This window comes from Lissotriton helveticus, chromosome 8 (genome assembly GCF_964261635.1).
Source record: "Lissotriton helveticus chromosome 8, aLisHel1.1, whole genome shotgun sequence".
Lineage (NCBI taxonomy): Eukaryota > Metazoa > Chordata > Amphibia > Caudata > Salamandridae > Lissotriton > Lissotriton helveticus.
In genome coordinates this window covers 1,064,390,002-1,064,407,845 of record NC_136069.1, presented here as the reverse complement: position 1 = coordinate 1,064,407,845, position 17,844 = coordinate 1,064,390,002, and the positions used below count along the sequence as shown (strand labels likewise).

Here is a 17,844-nt window from a genome sequence, read left to right as displayed (position 1 = left end):
TCGTGTAGTTTTCTGCACATCTTTCTTAGAACTACTGTTGTAGTTTCCTCGTTATATCCGGTTCGCGTCTCTAGATAGATAAACGCTCTGGGCTGATCTCATTGTTATTAACACTAGTTTTATACTTAGAGCTGCTCATATTTTTATTTTTATTTACACTTTGCACTGAATTTCCTTTTATTGATAATGACTAGAGAATGCGGTCCCAGTCTTCTTTGCAATTCAGACCGTTTTTTACTGTGTTAAAAAGGGACATGTAGAACTGTTCGCGTTTCTTCCTTTTAAGCTCCATGTTCCCTCCTCTTGAGTTCATGTAGATACTCTCTACACCACACCATACCAAATCATTGGTCGTGTGTTTAGCTGACTGCCAATGCTCTGTTAGGGGCGCACCTTTTTTGTGCGTCCGAATTGCTGACTTGTGTGCAAAGTGTAAATAAAAATAAAAATATGAGCAGCTCTAAGTATAAAACTAGTGTTAATAACAATGAGATCAGCCCAGAGCGTTTATCTATCTAGAGACGCGAACCGGATATAACGAGGAAACTACAACAGTAGTTCTAAGAAAGATGTGCAGAAAACTACACGAGTAGTCCGCCGTCCGCGTCGCGTAATTAAAACGCCGGAATAGGCTGCCCATCTAAAATCGCGAGAGTAGAGAAATGCGCGCGCAGCACACAGGGATAAAAATGTAATTGTTAAACCCAAACGGACTGAGTAGCCGAACGGAAGGAGGACATGCGGAGCAGGGAGGCCGAATCCTAGAACAAAGGTAAGAGCGACTACCAGGCGGCTCCCGTACTTAATATTGAAAGAGCGAGAATGCGTGTGGAAACGAGGGATAACAGCTAGCAGCCGCTGAGGTCCACCCGGCATTAGCAAAAGTAAAGTAGGTCTTACGAGTGATGCCTCAGTCACATCGAGCATGCCATTGAAAAGACGCTACCCGTTTAGCAGCGGCATTATTTGAAAGGGCAAATAGTATGTTGTTTAAGCAAATTCATAGCGGGCGAAAAATGGAGTGAATATTTTAATTAAACTCCCATAAACCGGTGAAACTTAACGGAGACACGGGGAAATGAGAATAAACGGATGCCTAAAACATTGAGCTACAAACAAACCATAGACATTTAAAGTGACCGGAACATTTATACTAAACAGAACCTAGGTCATGTAAAATAATGTAAAAACCTGATTTATTTCAGAAACGGTAAATTGAGGAATACCGCCAAAAGCAAGGGACACAGTGTTAATCCAGTCACGTGCAGCCTTGAAAACATAACCCCCGATGGCAAGGGTAAGTGTCTTTCAACAAGAAAAGTTAAGAGACAGTATAGTTGGGAGAAAAAAAGAGAATAAACTGATGGGTTCTTTTCCTCTCTTCCTTCCTTTCTTTGAAATTCTCTTTGGAAAAACATAGACCACAGGGTGAACATAGATCCAACCTTAAATTACGGTGGCCCCCTTGTCCTCCACGGCAGAAGTTAGATCTCTCCAAACAAAAGGTAAAATGAATGGACCTTGTATGCATACCTCATCATGGTAGCTGAAGAAAGTATATAAATATTTAGAATAATGATCTAAATATAATGAATGATCCAATCCACAGAGAGGATCCTTGTGCCAAAGATGCTCAACTAAATGAAGATATAAGCATCTTGAATACCGATTGGATAATCTCTTGAATTGAAAACAGATTTCCAGAGCTGAATGCTAAGTAAAACGCTTCAAGCTAATAAGGTATGCGAATGGGGAAATAAATGTATAAATTGCCCTACGCCCTGTATAGACCCAGGAAACTCAATTCTTTCTCTCTTGAAGTAATCTTGAGACGATGTATATATGTTGACTGACCCCATATAATTCAAGGATCCATAAAACCACCCAAAAGAATGTGCCTGTAAAAATGTGTATGGAATATGAGCTAATTAGTAGAGCTAAACAAATGATGTTGTGTACCAATAGTATAGTGAGATGTTGAAATATGTTAATAAGATGTCAAACAATAATGGAGTCTAATTTCATGTTTTCTTTATTAAATAGAACCCTGTCCTGAAGAAGGTGTCAATTTTTAAATACCGAAACGCTGCGTCGACAACTTGGTTTTTACTTGCGACAAACTTGTTTTTAACTACTTTGAATCAGACACTTTGTTTATCTACAAACTTTGTTTTTTAACTGTTTTTGGTATCAACTGTATCACTTCATGAATAATGCACATGTATATAAGCAATGTTTAAATACAAAAATTTTCTTTTAAAATAGGCACTTTAATTGTTTAGTATAATTTGTTGCAAAAAGGAAATAAATGATATAAATGCATGAAAAGGTTTTTTGCTGTTTATTTTAATATATGGTCAAATTGGTGTGGATGAATACTGTAAGGATCTCTTGATTATATGGTGGCATACAGACAACAAACCATTGTATGGTAACAACAGGGTCCCCCCTTTTTTTTTTACATTGCAAATGTGTGACATAGACACATGAATATATTTGGCACATCATTCTGTGCTCTCTTCAAGTAATGAAGATTAGATCAAGTTTTTCATGGTTCTACTGAATTAGTGAACTGACTAAACTGTAGAGATTACTGAAGTGTTTTTCAAAGATGAGGATTAGAACCAAATACAATCATCTCCTTGTCTATGGAATTCTGTTGTAATTTGTTTGTGCAACTCTCTGTGCTCATAGCCATCACACACCATGAGAAATACTTAAGTGATATTGCTGCTTTGGGAGGGAAGCTCACCAAAAGCTGAGTATTGTCATCATAAAGGTGTATTTTACAGCCAGAGGTCTCAATAATGGCTTGCACTTCCAACTAATATAAATCAAAAAAACATTGAGGAGACACCAGGCCCTACAGGACTCAACAGATGCCTGACCAGAAAGGAGAGTAGAACAGTGGCATTGAGCAGAGGACTGAATGGCATTCCGAAGGGAGTTATGGCTGTCTCCTTAGTTCTAGTCTGGTCAACCAGAATCATGTGGTTAACATATTGAGCACCACCAACGGGTCCATATTGGCCACATATGCCAACTAGTGATTGTGGGAGTGTTGGCCTTCCTTAGAAGCACTGAATATGGTCAACAAGAAGTAAATAGAAAATGCTGCGTGCACCTGTTTATCCTGCACGGGCATAGCTCGTACCGAGGTCTGCATGCCAGAACTTTCAGCCTTTGAGCAATTGCTAAAAATATGGTAAATATGTGATTACAATGTGTAAAAAAACAGGTGTGCATTGTCCACCTATGATTGTGCATCCTGCACAATTGCCAGACTCAAACGACAACATGGTATCCTGCTCTGGTATGAGCTACAGCCACACAGGTAGAGAGTGATACTAGATAGAACTGAGATTGCTACAATCATGCCCTTGAAAATTGCCACGCTGCTGTGTGCTTGTCTGTGTTCTTTTAGTTTTCACTCAGTCTGCACCCATTCAAAGCTAACATTCTAACCTACCAGTTCAGTGGCGTGGGTGAGGTAAGTGGCTAATTCCACACAACTGGTCAGAGACAATCGAATTCATTGAGTTGAACTGGTAGGAAAGCGTTGTAACATTCACCAAGTCCATCCTGATTTGGACCGGCAATTAGTAAAGCGAGTAGACTTGACTTAATTCAAAGTTAAATCCACAAAAAAAATTCTAAATAAATAAACAGACTCCCTCATATGATAATACATAAATAAATAGATAGGGGATTCCAGGTGAATTCTGAATGTGGGAACTGAAATATAACTGTATTTGCTAGGGAGTGACCAAATATAACTCTTGAAAGACAGACACATTTTGGAGCTGGAGTGAAATGAACCTCACAATGTAGTTATAGATGGGTGTCCTTGTGTGTCAAAGAGGGAAAGTAGCAGAATGTTACTGCCTTGCTGTATAGCTGTAGTCTAGAAGACCACTGAAAGGAGCACACTGAACGCCTCTACAAGCTGTTTGCGGAGAATTCAACGGTATTTGCGGTCATCAGGCAGTAGTTTGGTCTCTAAATTTCAGCTGAAGTCTAGGTGCTATTATTAACACATATTGTTTCCTTCTATCACTTTTATGTATAATGGTGCTAATGGTTTAACACTCCAAGAGGGAGGGTTTCTTTACCAGAAGATAAGGTCACCACGTCATTCATAGTCTATCACAGCCCCATAAACACAGCGGGCTGCCATTTTTAAAGCTGCACTTAGTGATGTGTTTCCTTGATATGTTGGTGCTTGCTGGCCAATAAGTCTCAGTACTTTTTAGGTAAACCTTTTTTGATCTTTACATTCTTGAAAAAGGAGCTGTTTTGCATTGCACTTGTTGATACCCATCGTCTTTTGCCGAGTTAAATCATTAGGTATCAAAAGAACAGAGTGGGGCATATTTACTAGGATTTGGTATTGTGCGGCGTAGCCCCCTTGACTTAATGCCGCACTCCGCCACTTCCAAAACGCAGGGTTCCATCGTATTTACAAGGATACGGTGCAGTCCTGCATTTCTCCGTGCGCTGGCACTAATTTTAGCTGCCTAACGCTAACGCAGACACCCTTGCACCATAGTGCAAGGGTGCCGGCGTTGAAGGGAAAGATTGTTTATGTGCAAGAAGGTGTCCCTTCATGCACATAAACAATCTGAAACTTCTATGTGTGCTGCTTAAAGTCGCACACATAGAATGTTGGAATTAAATTGTTTCTGTTCTCTTTGCTTGTGCATTAGTTGATGTAAGTTAGCAGTTGCGGCATAATTTTATGTTTTGCCGCCATTTTGAACCATGATCGAAACTAAAGTCTGTCTCTCTGCAAAACAGTTTCTGCTGAGACTCATTTCTCCAAGGCCTTGCTCTGCTAATGAATACACTGCTCTTATTAGCGTATACCTTTCCCACCAGATGTAGGCCTTCTCCCACTAGTCTAGTGGTAGTGGCGGACACAGACAGAGCCACCTTGGGTAGGAGATAGTGTGTGCCTGGCCCCAGACATCGAAACCTATGCTACTGTACTTCTTTGTTTAGCTGCATCTGCCTGGAAAATTCCATTATGGGCGTGCCTTAATTGGTTCTGAAATGTACATAAGGTATCGCTATGTTTGCTAATACCAGTCCCCTCTGCAGCACTCCTCAGAGACTGGGCAGACCAGGTTCCGCTTTAGTGTATCTGAATAAACATTGGTTTGTATTCTCTACTGTCTGACCGACTCTTCATTTGATATGGAAGGCTGAGAGGTGGTCGCGAGTGACCCGGATGACCCTAAACGGGCCACTTCCTTCAGTTGGCGCCCCAACAGGGACTATTTCGGGTGAGTGACCTATCACCTCTCGTGGTGGGAGGGGAGGTCGGGCCATTGTCGGGTCAGACAGACGGATTAGGGATCCCCGCATGAGAGAGTTCTCGTACTCGTAGCTGCCCCTTCTGTTCCGCCGGATGGTGCCTCGCTCAGTCGTCTTCCCGACTGGAGTCCTGAACGGCAAAACCCTTGAAACTGACCGTTTGATCCAAAGAGTCGGCAGTGGAGAATAAATTTGCTTGACTTGCATATATCAGGTGAGTTAGTTTTGATTCTTTGTGGATATGGTACCATTTTTGGTTTGTATTTGATACGGTCTGAGGACCGTCTTTGGGTTCAAAGCACTTGCAGTTGCTTTGCCAGGCAAAATAACAAATTCGGACCCCTTTTGAAAATGCCTGCAATTAGTCACTTTTTGGTTTCTTGTTGTTGTTCTGCAGGTACTCAATTGGAAGAAGCTTAGCCGGTGCCTCCAGATGGCACTCCTAATTTGTATGTGAAACATGGTATTGGCCCTATTATGTTTAGTACATTATGGCACAAATATACGATGGAAAATGATGAATTGCAGTGGCCGTTAACGGGCACTTTTGATTGCCAAAGAATTGTGTTTTTGCAGGAAAAATTGGTTGCGAAGTGAAGCAGGCAGTCAATGTTTAATTCTCTTCGAACGTGGCAAAAGGAAGATAAACAGAGGCGAATGAAAGCAGAGAAAGAGGCCCGGAAGGGGAGAATGCAAACATTGATTCAGAAAGCTGTAGCACATGATAGAGAGAAACAAGAAATAGGGATTGAACATGAAGATAGGTGGTTTCGATAACATACTGATAAATCTTATGTGGCTCAAGGAGAAAAAGATACTTTTGTGGAAGAATTGCTAGATGCTCGACCACCACCTCCATATGCCCCGCAGAAGATACGTCCTGCTATTCCCTCACAGTCTCAGTCACCCACTCCTTCGGTCTCTGCTGTTACTGCTCCTGCTCCTGTTGATCAGACTGCTTTAGCCACGGCACCTACTGTACTCCCTGTGTCGTCGCTGTCTGCGGCAACTATGACTGTTAGTGCTCCTGCCACACCTATTATTTCAGCTTTCCTTTTTCCAGCTCTTACACCTACGAGGCAGCCAGCAATGACGTTAGTACCTGTTACTTCTGTTGCTGCTCCCATGCTGTTTTCCCATCCCCGACATTACTGAGTAGTGGGACACCGGAACGTGAATTTGAGGATAGAGACTGGATGTAACTTAAGGAACGTATGAGGCAGGTGTTAGTACGGTCTGAGGTGAGAGATGAAGAGAAATGAGTAGTAGCTATTCAGGCTGCCCAGTGGGCTCGAAATCCCATTTACAGTGTTGAGATGTGTGGAATCTGATTAAAGATTGTTAGCCCTTTGTACAACAACATACGCTTAAGCATATGTCTGCTACTCTGATTAGTCTTTGGGAGCAGTGTTTCAAAGATGCAGCACCACAGATTTCGTGTGATAATATAGATAATGTATATGTTGTTCTTATGGTCAAGCTTTTGGCAGTATTACAAGATTGTTTGCTTACTGGGATAGGCTATTCAAAAAGAGTATCAACAACATATGATAGAAAGTGGGTCCTAGGGCATATTTATTGACCTGCACAACAACACAGCCCCCAAACAGAAACATAAATCAACAAAAGGTGCCTGTGGGTCTAGCATAATCCTATCTATGGCATCATCTTGGTGTGAGGAGACCCAGATGATGACAAGGGCGGTATCGGTCGGTAACTGATGGGTATACTTCATGCCCCAGAGACATCTTATTGTGCCATTTTCAAGTAGGATAATTTTTCTTCCTCTGTCATAGTTTCAGAATTGTTGACCACATGCCTTAGATAGGATTATGCTAGACCCACAGCCACCTTTTGTTGATTTATATTCAAAAAGAGTCCCACTTCGGTATCTTAGTTTACTATGCGAGAGGTTCATCCTATATATCACCCTGAGATGCCAGATCTAAGGAATCAATACGATGTTGTTACTAGACCAGGTGTTGCTGCCCATTTCCAAGAACAATGGGTTTATAATCCATGGAAAAGGAGTGAAGTTTTGTCTCTTACTACTCAGTTACCTGACCCTTGGAAACATCACACTGCATATTATAAAGAATTGACTGAAGCTACCTCTTTAACAGTAATGACACTTGCAGATATTGAAAGGTTCTGTGGTTTATTGGTTCAGGTTGATATTTACACGCACGTGCACACACAAGATCATGTTGCGAAATTGGGTGGTACATGGAATCAAATTAAAGTATGCGATCAGGAAAGGAAGCTGGGTGATAAACCTAAGGCAGAGATACTTGCGTTTGCCAGACCACATTATCATGTGCATACATTCTCTTATTCCACCGAGAAAGGTTGATTGGGACAAGTTATCGGCTTGTCGACAGAAGAAAGATGAGAGTGTGTGATTTTTGCACTCGGTTTGAAGATGTGTTTTTGGATTATAGTGGGCAGGATCTGTCTATTGAGGGAGGTGTCCGGTTAATTGTTAATAGATTTGTTTCAAATTTGCTTCCTGAAATTGCGACTCGATTGCAGGTCTCCGAAAGTATCTGGTCCACCTCTTACCCTTCTGTCATTTTGAATATGGCATATTAGTATGAACATAGAGAAAATGAGGATAAGGAGAGGACAGAGAAGAAGCACAAGAATTTGAAGACAAAGGTGTTGCTGCAGCAGGCTTTTAGAGGGAATGGTAGAGGGCGTGGCGGTATGGCCCGACAGCTTCCACGCACTAGCAGGCAGCCGAATATTATGTCTGTAGGGCTGAATCAGTATGCATATTGTAAAGAGGAGGAACACTGGTGTAGCGAGCGTCAAGTGCTTTTGCAGAAGGTGGTGGTCCCTAGTGGACTAGGTTCACATGGACAGGGTCGTGGAGCTGGTGGACAGGATAGGGCTCAAAACACTGCAGCCTCGCAGGGTCGTTCTTATAATAATAATTTTTATGACCCCCGGGGTGGGCAGTACTATCATGATGATTATGACACGGATGAGGTGACAGGACTGTCTTATAGCTAGGACAGCCAGGGACAGAGTGAGTGACCAGTTCTGATATTTGTAGATCAGCGTGGTCCTTATGTTATTGCGGATTTGCATGGCTCAACAATGGAATTTGGTGGATACAGGTGCAACAAATAGTTCTATTGCTCATTCTCTAGTCCCTGGGGCGGGTCTGTCTGGCCAAATTAATGTTTTGTTGGGTTTTGCTGGTGTACCGGTTGTAAATCTCAAGTGACCTGGGTGATCCTAAACGGGCCACTTCCTTCAAGAAGTTGCAAAACGTAATTTTTTTAATTAATTGTTTATGTGAACGAAGGGTTACCTTCCTGCACATAAACAATCAGTGACCTTTTGCTGTTTCTATGTGTGCTGCATAACGCAGCATAGATAGAAACAGCAAAAACAAAGAGAAATTAAATATTTCTTCTCATTGGCCCTTTTTAAGACCACGTTATCGCTGGTCCTAATTTTGGAACTGCCTCATATTTACGCTGCCCTTGTAGATATGGGATAGTGTCCAAATCAATGGGTGATGGAGTGGACCGCCCACCACAACAGCCATTGCCCGCCCCTTTTACACTACGTGTAGCATGAAAGGGGGCCTTATTTACGAGGCAGCATTAAGCCACGTTAGGTGGTTTAACTCTGCCTTGCCAATAAGGCAAAGCCCATATCACAAAAGGAACGTCACAAAAAGTGACGTTCCTGTGGCGAAAGGGTTTTGTAAATATGCCCCAAAGTTTTCCTGAAAAGGGCACTAACTCAACTTTACCATTAAATACCTACATTTTAAACTTCTCTAAGCTCGTGTATAGAGCAGCCTGCTGTGCATGCCTGTCACCCTCTACAAGTAAAGCCTCTAGCATATATATACCAACAGCCGTAAAATATATAGCATATAAAGAAAACAAGAGGCTTCTCAGGGGAAAAGGAAGGGTCATAGGGTTTATCCTGTTATGTCAACTATGACCTTCTTACTAATACCCATGATCAGATTTTCGACTAAATCAAATAAAAAGCATTTGTATTTTTCAAGTTCCAAACGTGTTGCTCTAGCAGGCAAGTCTTCCTTCAAATTTCTTTCCTATTCGAATGCGTTAAGTTCCAAACCTGACTAACAAAGAAATACACGAAACACATTTTCAAACTTATTATGGAATTTCATTTTCAATGGAAGCAGTGCTTTTTGCTTCTCATTTTAATCCCACCTTTTTAGAAGAGGAAGCATGTAGCACTTCACTTAAAAGGACTTTTGTGCCTTTGCCAGCTGTTAAAATCCCTTCATCTGAGGCATTGCCAATTACTACAATGAAGTGACATTTTCATAATACCTCTGTGTTCTGAAGCATTTCTTTTACTGATTTATTATATGAATATGCCGACAATGAAGTAACATTTTGAGTAATGAGTTCTAGTTTGATTGTATGTGTGAAGGATTTTTTTCTTGAGTAATTTCAAATATGATCTACTTTACTTCATCAGGAATGTTTTTTTGACTCAATGAGAAAGTTTAAAATGCTGACCACAGTCCATACATTTCAATGATTTGCAGCACAAATTGTGCTGTTACATTAGTTCAATGTTCCCTATATAGTGCATAAACCTATAAGACAATTGAAATCATATTGTTCTAAGGCTTATGAACATGACTGTAGAGTCACCCATAGCCCCCTGTTATATTCTAGGCTCTTTAAATTATATTTGCACTCTATTATTAACATCGTACAGGGATGGTGCCTCCAGTTTCAAACCTATGCTGATGACATACCTTACTTCGTTTCAGTTGATGAGGCCTCCAACCAAGATCCATAGAGATCAGAGATAACAGCCCTGCCAAATGCCAGGCATCCAGCGTTAGACTAATGCATTTCAGTGTGGTGGTCCGGATCACAGCACTGAAATGCAAAGTCACGCATTATATAGCGCCTCCTCTGCTGTTAGCACTACTGTCAGAAAGCTGGCTGCAGTACAGAATCCATGCTGCTTGCGGCAGCCTTGGGGCGGCTGGTTCGCTTGATCTTGTTTGGCTTAGGCAGGCTACAATGTAACAATTGACTTCATTCCCCTGCAGAACTTGATTCACTGCTGTGACGTGCCACGGAGTGGGTCAGTCTGCAAATGCAGCCCATTGGCTATTGCCGAGAGAGTCAGGAGAGAACAGACACTCTGTTACTCACACACATAGGCAGGCGGCCAATGCAGCAGACAGTTTGAGTTTGGCAGCCGCAATCCAACTGCAATTGTTCGTACCACAAGTTATTTGCTGTGCCCAATGTTCCGTAAATTACACTCTGATGACCCACGGGCAACCCCAATGTTGCACTGAGCAGTCATAATTTCAGAATGGCCTGGTCATCGAGTGACTTGAGTCCTGGACCGCGGCCCCTTCCCGCAGTTGAGCCCGTGCAGGGGGAGTCTTCTCAGGCATGGACTGTTCCAAGACGGCGCTGCTCATTACAGAGACAGTAAGGGGTCCATTAGGATATCGGGCGGATCGCCACTGACATGCAGGCGACATCCGTGACCGCCCGCCACCTATTTCCACCCGCCATATTACAATGGGGGGGACAACGGCGGAGGGAAACACCATCCGCCGCTTTTCCGCCCGGACGACCTGCGGCCGGGGTGGAAAAGGTTCATATGGCTGGCGGTGTCTATCAGACACCGTCAACCATATTATAATGGCCTCATTCTGATGCCTTTGCCGCCACGGAAAGGCATGCGGTCTTTACTTTGGGGGCCCCCTGCGGGCCCCCATGGTGAAGGCGAGGTGGGGTGCACATGGGGGGTACCTGTGGTACCCCCCTGCATTTGCATACACAAAGTGGCAGGCACCGCGCGGAGCCTGCCGCTTTGTGTATGCAAATGCATCAAAAGCATTTTTAGCATTGTGGCGGGCGGTGCTGAGAGCACCGCGCACCACAATGTTAAACATGCATGATGCGCCCGCCACTGTGGCGGGCGCATTATAATACCCCCCATGAGACCCCCGCCCTTATGGCGGGGGGTCCCTATCCTCGATGGTATGGCGGGCGGACTAAGTCCGCCCGTCATCCTAAGGGACCCCTAAGTGTCAGCTAGTACCTTCAATCCCTAGGTCTGCGGTTGTGAGAACGTGGAGGTTACGTAGCTGCTGGTTACAGCTCAGTGGTCTGGGGTTCAGTTGTGTCAAGAGGGGGGTACATCAGCTGGTTACAGCTGATGTAATGAGACACTTGGCCGAAGTATAACACATAATAGTCACGCTCACAGAATGTGATGAAGGTCTCTGATACTTCTATATCCCACAGATGATCATAGACCTTAGTCTATGTGAGGGTGCTTCCTGAAAGTAGGAGCTCCTCTCAATTTACTATTAAGTGCGTGTGACTGACGCAACACCATGAATAAAATTGCAGCTCAGTTGCGGCCTGAAAGCACACCTATCAGACAGCTCTGATCAGACTCCATGCTGGGACCTCTCACATCCTGTTGTCGGGTCCCACGTGGGACTGCCAGAGAGCCACCTGGACAGATGCTGTGTGTCATGAATGATGCCATTAATTTGACTGATTATTTGGCAGGGAGGAGCTACTGAGGCCCGGTTGGTGCAGGCTACAGGTCTCCAACTATGCGGTGGCAGGTTGGATGTTAAATTTTCTGCCTGTGCCCTAACCCTGGCTCTATTTATTGTTACTGACACCTGGCAACTTTAACACTGTTTCTCCTTGCTCACATGGGTGTAATTTCTGATATTTATATGTTTCACACATCTTCGTTGCTTGATTTTGCTTGTGAGAAAGTGTCACTCATAGTCATTTAAATGTCACTCATAATTACACTGAAATTATGGACATGTCACACATAGCAATCAGAAACTTTGACAGCTATGAGGTAATGTAGCACTACCCCAACAGTGAGTATGGCCACATGTATGGGAAATACCACATACTTGCAGCTGAGCCCATGTGTGCCCTGATGCCATGCTCTACACAATAGTCCCACCGGTAAAAGGACGGATGTACCTCCATGACCTCTGGCACTCTGGTGATTGATATCTTCTTGGTACTTTGAGAGGGAGGGTGCAGAGAGTCAAAGCTAAGCTGTGCTGAGCATAAACCTAGCTGAGCATAAACCCATCAGAAGCTGCTCTTTCCATGGCTGTGTGTTCTGCTATTGCTGCCCACCACGAGCTTGTTTCTGTACTTGGCCTAATTTATAGTCTTTGGCCATGCTCCGGACCATTTTTACTTATTAGTATTATTATGTTAATTCTCTCTGTGAATTTGAGCTTGCTTCTGCTCTTTGTAGGAAGAGACAGAGTGTCTATTACTCCCCCTCCATCGACAGATTAGTCGTGGCAGTGAAGTGAAGCAAGAGGGCACTGTAATCATGGCCTGCCAGGCTGGTCTACCAGGGAGCTTAGAGTTAGGGTAATGCAGGTAAGGCAGGCAAAGAACTTCAATAAACATTATTCAAGATCCTAAGATCTGCAAATCAGGAAGCTAAGCCAAACTGTTCAATTGGTATGTAATAGGGTGGCTGCTCCGGCTAATGGAGGAGAACTGCAAATGCAACCATCTGACAGTAAGGTAAGTGACTCTGACTCCTTCTTTCCACCCTCCACTTCCCCTGTAACTAGCTGTATATCAAACTTTGCAGTGTTCTTAAGGAAGCATTCTTCCCAAGTTACAAATGCATAGGATCAAGCTAAGTGTGAGCCTGATAAAGAAGGTTTCTGGCTGCTCCATCAAAAGAAAAGTGCTAAACCATTAATGCTAAGGAAAGATGTTTTTTCTACTTTGTCCAAACCAAAAGCATTGCTCCAGCTCCAAAAATCTATAATGGAGGGGGTACCAAACTAAGGCTCTGGATATCCTGCCGGCGCTAAAGCCACTAATGCCGATAGTACGGATATATCTCCTTTGTCTCTACCACAAATTGCGATGGACATTTGGAGAAAGAGAAGTGACAAATGGGATTTGTGGGAACAATCAGGCCTTCTCTCATTCAACTGTGGCCTCAAAAAAAGTTATAATGTTGCTGGGAGGAAGCCCATGAAGGCCAATTGTTGACAGTTTACATGGGCATATGCAGGGGCACACTTACAAGTTGCCAGAAGACTCTAGGAGCTTTGGAAGTTGCTAAATTAAATAACCCGGACACCACAGATGATGCTGGTATCACGGCAAAGGATACTCTTGGTAGAAAAAAATTAAGCACTCCCCTTATCTTCATCAAAGCTGTCTGCTGCTGACAGCAGGGCCTCACTTATAAGCCTTATGGGTTTAAGGAGCCTTGATGAATTAACTCAGGGGAACATCTTCCTGGTCTTTGCAAAGGAAAATAATGCAATACTTAATACAGAGGTGGAGAAATGTAATCCCACCATTAGGGGTATGAATGATATTCAGCTCCAGCCACACCTGAGTAGGCAGGAGCAGGTTCAGGAACTGGGACCAATGCAGGACTACTCAGCAACTCAGCAGGCTAGCATCGATGTGCTGTCAGACTCAAAATATAACAACAACCCACTGAAGGTATTTTTTATTTGACCAAGTATTTAGGATATTCTCTCACTTCTCCATGTTATCTGGTTACTGTGGTCAATGTCTGTAAAACTGAGATATTCCTTTTAATGACTGGTACAAACTCATTACCTCAATATCTAAAGGCAGCATATCATAAGAATAGCTGTGAAGGACAACATTGGAATGCTGGAGCTCAGGGTTTCTACCAGTCATCAGAAGCCTGGAGCACTTCATTGTTTTCAATGGAGCTCCCAACATTCCAATGCTCTAATTAGGAATTATGGTATCAGAGAGGTGCAAGGATTTATATACTCTGAATTATTTCCGTCTGCTTTTTTAAAATCATAAAATGTTAGATAGATGAAGTAAGCTTACCATTTCCATCATAGGTAGGGTAGGAATAATAAAAAATAAAGACTCTGCCCCTGTTGAGTTTTGCTTTCAGATTGCTTTCCTGTTTACTGCCCAATGATTTTGTAAAGCTTACATGTTCCATTCTTATATTTGCCGAAATTGTAGGCCTCAAATGCAAGTGTCCCTGAAAACTCTTGCTTTAATAGTTTGAATTGTTTGCGTGCTGTGGAATCTGTTCTTTCTTGCGCATTGTGTTGCAGGTGAAGACGCGTTTTTTTAGGCAGAATAATGCCTTTGTTTTACTAGTTAGGCAAGGAGAGAAGAAGTTACAATCATGTGACTTGGGTCGATAAAGGAAGCACATTTGGGATTCACATACGAGAAAGCCTGGAAACAGAGGTCAAATTGTTGCGAGCCAGGTACACAGTCAATATCGTGGAAAAGTACCTTCAGGGCTGCCCCCAGAATGACTGCCGGGATTCGAGGTGCATGATGGGAATGTTACTAGTGGATAACTGTTTGTGAACCTAGGGAAAGTACCCCACTTCTTTCTTGTCTTCAGAGAGAGAGCATCCCAGAACAAGCTCTTTCTTTGTGATGGTGGCTTTACGCTACTTGACCCATTGATGGTGGAGGGGCTTCTAGGAAGACTCCACTCACTGACACCTTTCCTCCTTCCTCTTGAAAATGTTTATGTAGGGATATCACCTTAGTGTTAGAGTAGGGATAGATTTAATCCTTTTCCATTATCAACCCTCAATCTCAAATCAGGGAAATTTGCACTCATGCTTCCTAACTTTTTGTATCCTACTTCTGGAACTATCAGTTTTGCTCATGCCGCACAGCCTAAATTGGATGCGGAGATTTGGCTTTATGCTAATTCCTTTGTATTTCTATATCCTTGTGCTGAGGTGTCTTTATGTGCAGTTATTTTTGGCTTTATAATAAACGAACTAACGTCACTTAGTTGTCCGTGGGTTCTTATGCATCTGAGAGAATTATTGGCTATTTTACTATCTGTTAACAACTTTTCTCCCTTTTACACTTTCATGCTGTGAAAAACAACCATCGGAGTATGTCTCTACAAAAGGTCTAGATCTAATGGGCCAGGCCCTTTCACCTGTTTCACCTTAGTAAAGCAGATTATAGCAGTGCATTCAGAAGTATTTGTTTTTAAAAGTGATAGTTTTCAAACATGAATTTAGAAACGTCCAGGAATTTTTTTAATTTTATTTTATATAGTTTAATATAGCGCAAACTTGACCTGAATCGGGTATTAGAGTGCTTTACATAGCACCAGTTGCATTACCTGAGGACACATTCATTTTTTTGTTAGTCACGGGGAGATTAAGTGATTTGCCCAGAATCACAGGATGTTCAGTCTCATTGCCAAGACTCAAACCCAGTTCCGCAGGTTCTAGGTCGGCCGCCCTAGCTATTAGGCCAACTCCTCTCCCCTGTGTGATTTTCTTCTTTAATACCTAGGATCTGTGACTATGATGTTGTTGACATTTTAGTGAATGCCTAGTTTTATGTAAGCAAGAAATCAAAATGTAGTACTGTAGGGAGCTTTATGGTTAGGCTGTTACAGCATGAGCCGTATTATTCTTGTGAGCTGATCAATCAGAAGACACATAAAGGTAAATATATATTTTTAAAAGGTAGCCTTATATCGTCTTTTAGCAGCTTGGCTTAAGCAAAAAGGCAATCTGCAGGTAAACTGTGTCAAGTGTTATGTTTAACAAACCAACGAAATAACAGTACAGTCAACAAACGAAAGAGTTTATGGGTCAGATGTAGGTTAAAGCAGTTTTGCGAGTCCTTTATCGCAATTTTTAGGGAATCGCTATTAAGGACTCGAAAATTGCCATGTAGGTATGAATCTTAATATTTGTTGCGATTTCTTAATATTCCTTAATTGAGAATTGCAAATTGTGATTTGCAATCAAGGAATACCTTCCCATTCATTCCTATGGGCCTAGATGCCCATAGGAATGAATGGGAATTGTGCAAGCAATTTGCGAGTACCCAATAGTTACTCGCAAGTTGTGTACGTAATTTCAAGGGTTCAAGGGTTCCAGAGGGACACCCTGTTGCACCCCTGAAATATGCATGTGTGAACATGTGGCACACATACATTTCCTAAGGGCATGAATGTGTGCCACATGGCACTTTTAAAAAAGCAAAAAAGTGCCTATTTAAAGGAATTCACAAACTACCACCAACTTGAAGTTGGTGGTAATTTGCATTTCCTTAAGGCCAAATCGCACTTTATTTTGTGCTTCTTACATTGTATTTAAGGAATCACAATTTGCCATTCCTTAAATGCAATCGCAAACTAGGGAATCGCAAATGTTGCGATCCTTATTTTGCGAGGGGGTTTTTGTGGGCTACATTGCACACTGCAAATTTGCGATCGCAAATGCTGAAATTCTGCAAATATCAGCGTTTGCTATCGCAAATTGGCTTCCTACATCTGGCCCTAAATGTCTAAAAGAAAATAGTAAAAAGATAAAGGTTTAATAAGAAAAATGTTTCAAGAATGGCAAAAAATGACTAATTGATTCAAACGATATAGTATAATGGAAGAAAATCACTAAAAAAGTGATTGGCAAATCAATTGCAGTAATGATTTATGGAAATGTAAATATTGTCAAAGAAATGCTAATGGTGCACATTTAGATCGGATGCAGAAATATCAGGAAAAAATAAAGTGACACAACAGCATCAAGATACAGAAATATTGTCAAGAATATTGATTTTTTTAGGTAACTAATATTGCTTTCAAGAATATTGTTGTAAATATCATTTTAAATATAGTTGTAAAAAATAGAGTTTTTTTAATCATCTTTATGTGTGTTAGTTTATATATTAATTATTTGGTTGATACTATTGACTATTGGCCATATGGTATAACTGGCATGTCCAATGGAAACATAGCGATTGTCTTGGTAGTGGAGGTAAAATCACAGTTTGGAACCTGAAGACCAAGTACTGGAACAGGAGCACCGTTGGAGGAATCAAATTTTTTCTTGATCACCACCTTTTCATGAACCAGATATCCAACTTTAGGAAGCCAGACACAAACAGCAATCAAAACAGCTGCATCTGATGGCGAAGTAGAGGGCAAATGCGTTTTAGCCAGAGCGCTGTGACACTTTTGTAGATCCTGTAAGCAGCACAGTGATCATCTACGTCAATGGTTGAGTCAGCCACCACAACATCCAGACCATCAAGGTCTGGAAAAACCTCTTGATGCCAAAGAGCATTTAGTACTAGGTTCGTCCATGCTGGGATCTTCTTGGGAGGTTATTACGAACACTTTGAACCCCATAAAGGTTAGTTAACCAGCCACACCCTGTTCCTAATACACCTGCTGTTAAAGATTGCTTTAAGTCACGGTTCATCCGCTCCACAACAGAATTGCCCGCAGGCCTATATGGATTGGAGACGAGAAATGCACCTGCACTCCCATGGACATCATCAAATCACATTAAGCCTTAGAGGCAAAAGCCGGACCCTTGTCAGAATGGAAAGCAACACAGGGTATATGTTCCGACAAAGTCATGCAAATCTTTTATAACAGTGTGAGCATCAGCCGAGCGCAGTGGCCAAACCCAGAGGAACCTAATACAAGAATACACTGCAACCACTGCAGCTGCAGTTG

At 42.2% G+C, this 17,844-nt stretch overlaps 1 long non-coding RNA gene across 1 annotated transcript; it reads left to right on the top strand.

Annotated features, from left to right (window-relative positions):
* The first annotated feature begins 693 nt into the window (after positions 1 to 693).
* Positions 694 to 2,305, top strand: LOC144771872 (uncharacterized). The gene is made up of 5 exons (XR_013599526.1): positions 694 to 772; positions 1,206 to 1,297; positions 1,421 to 1,505; positions 1,610 to 1,740; positions 2,044 to 2,305. It is a non-coding gene; the product is annotated as an uncharacterized LOC144771872 (long non-coding RNA).
* The last annotated feature ends 15,539 nt before the right edge of the window (positions 2,306 to 17,844 follow it).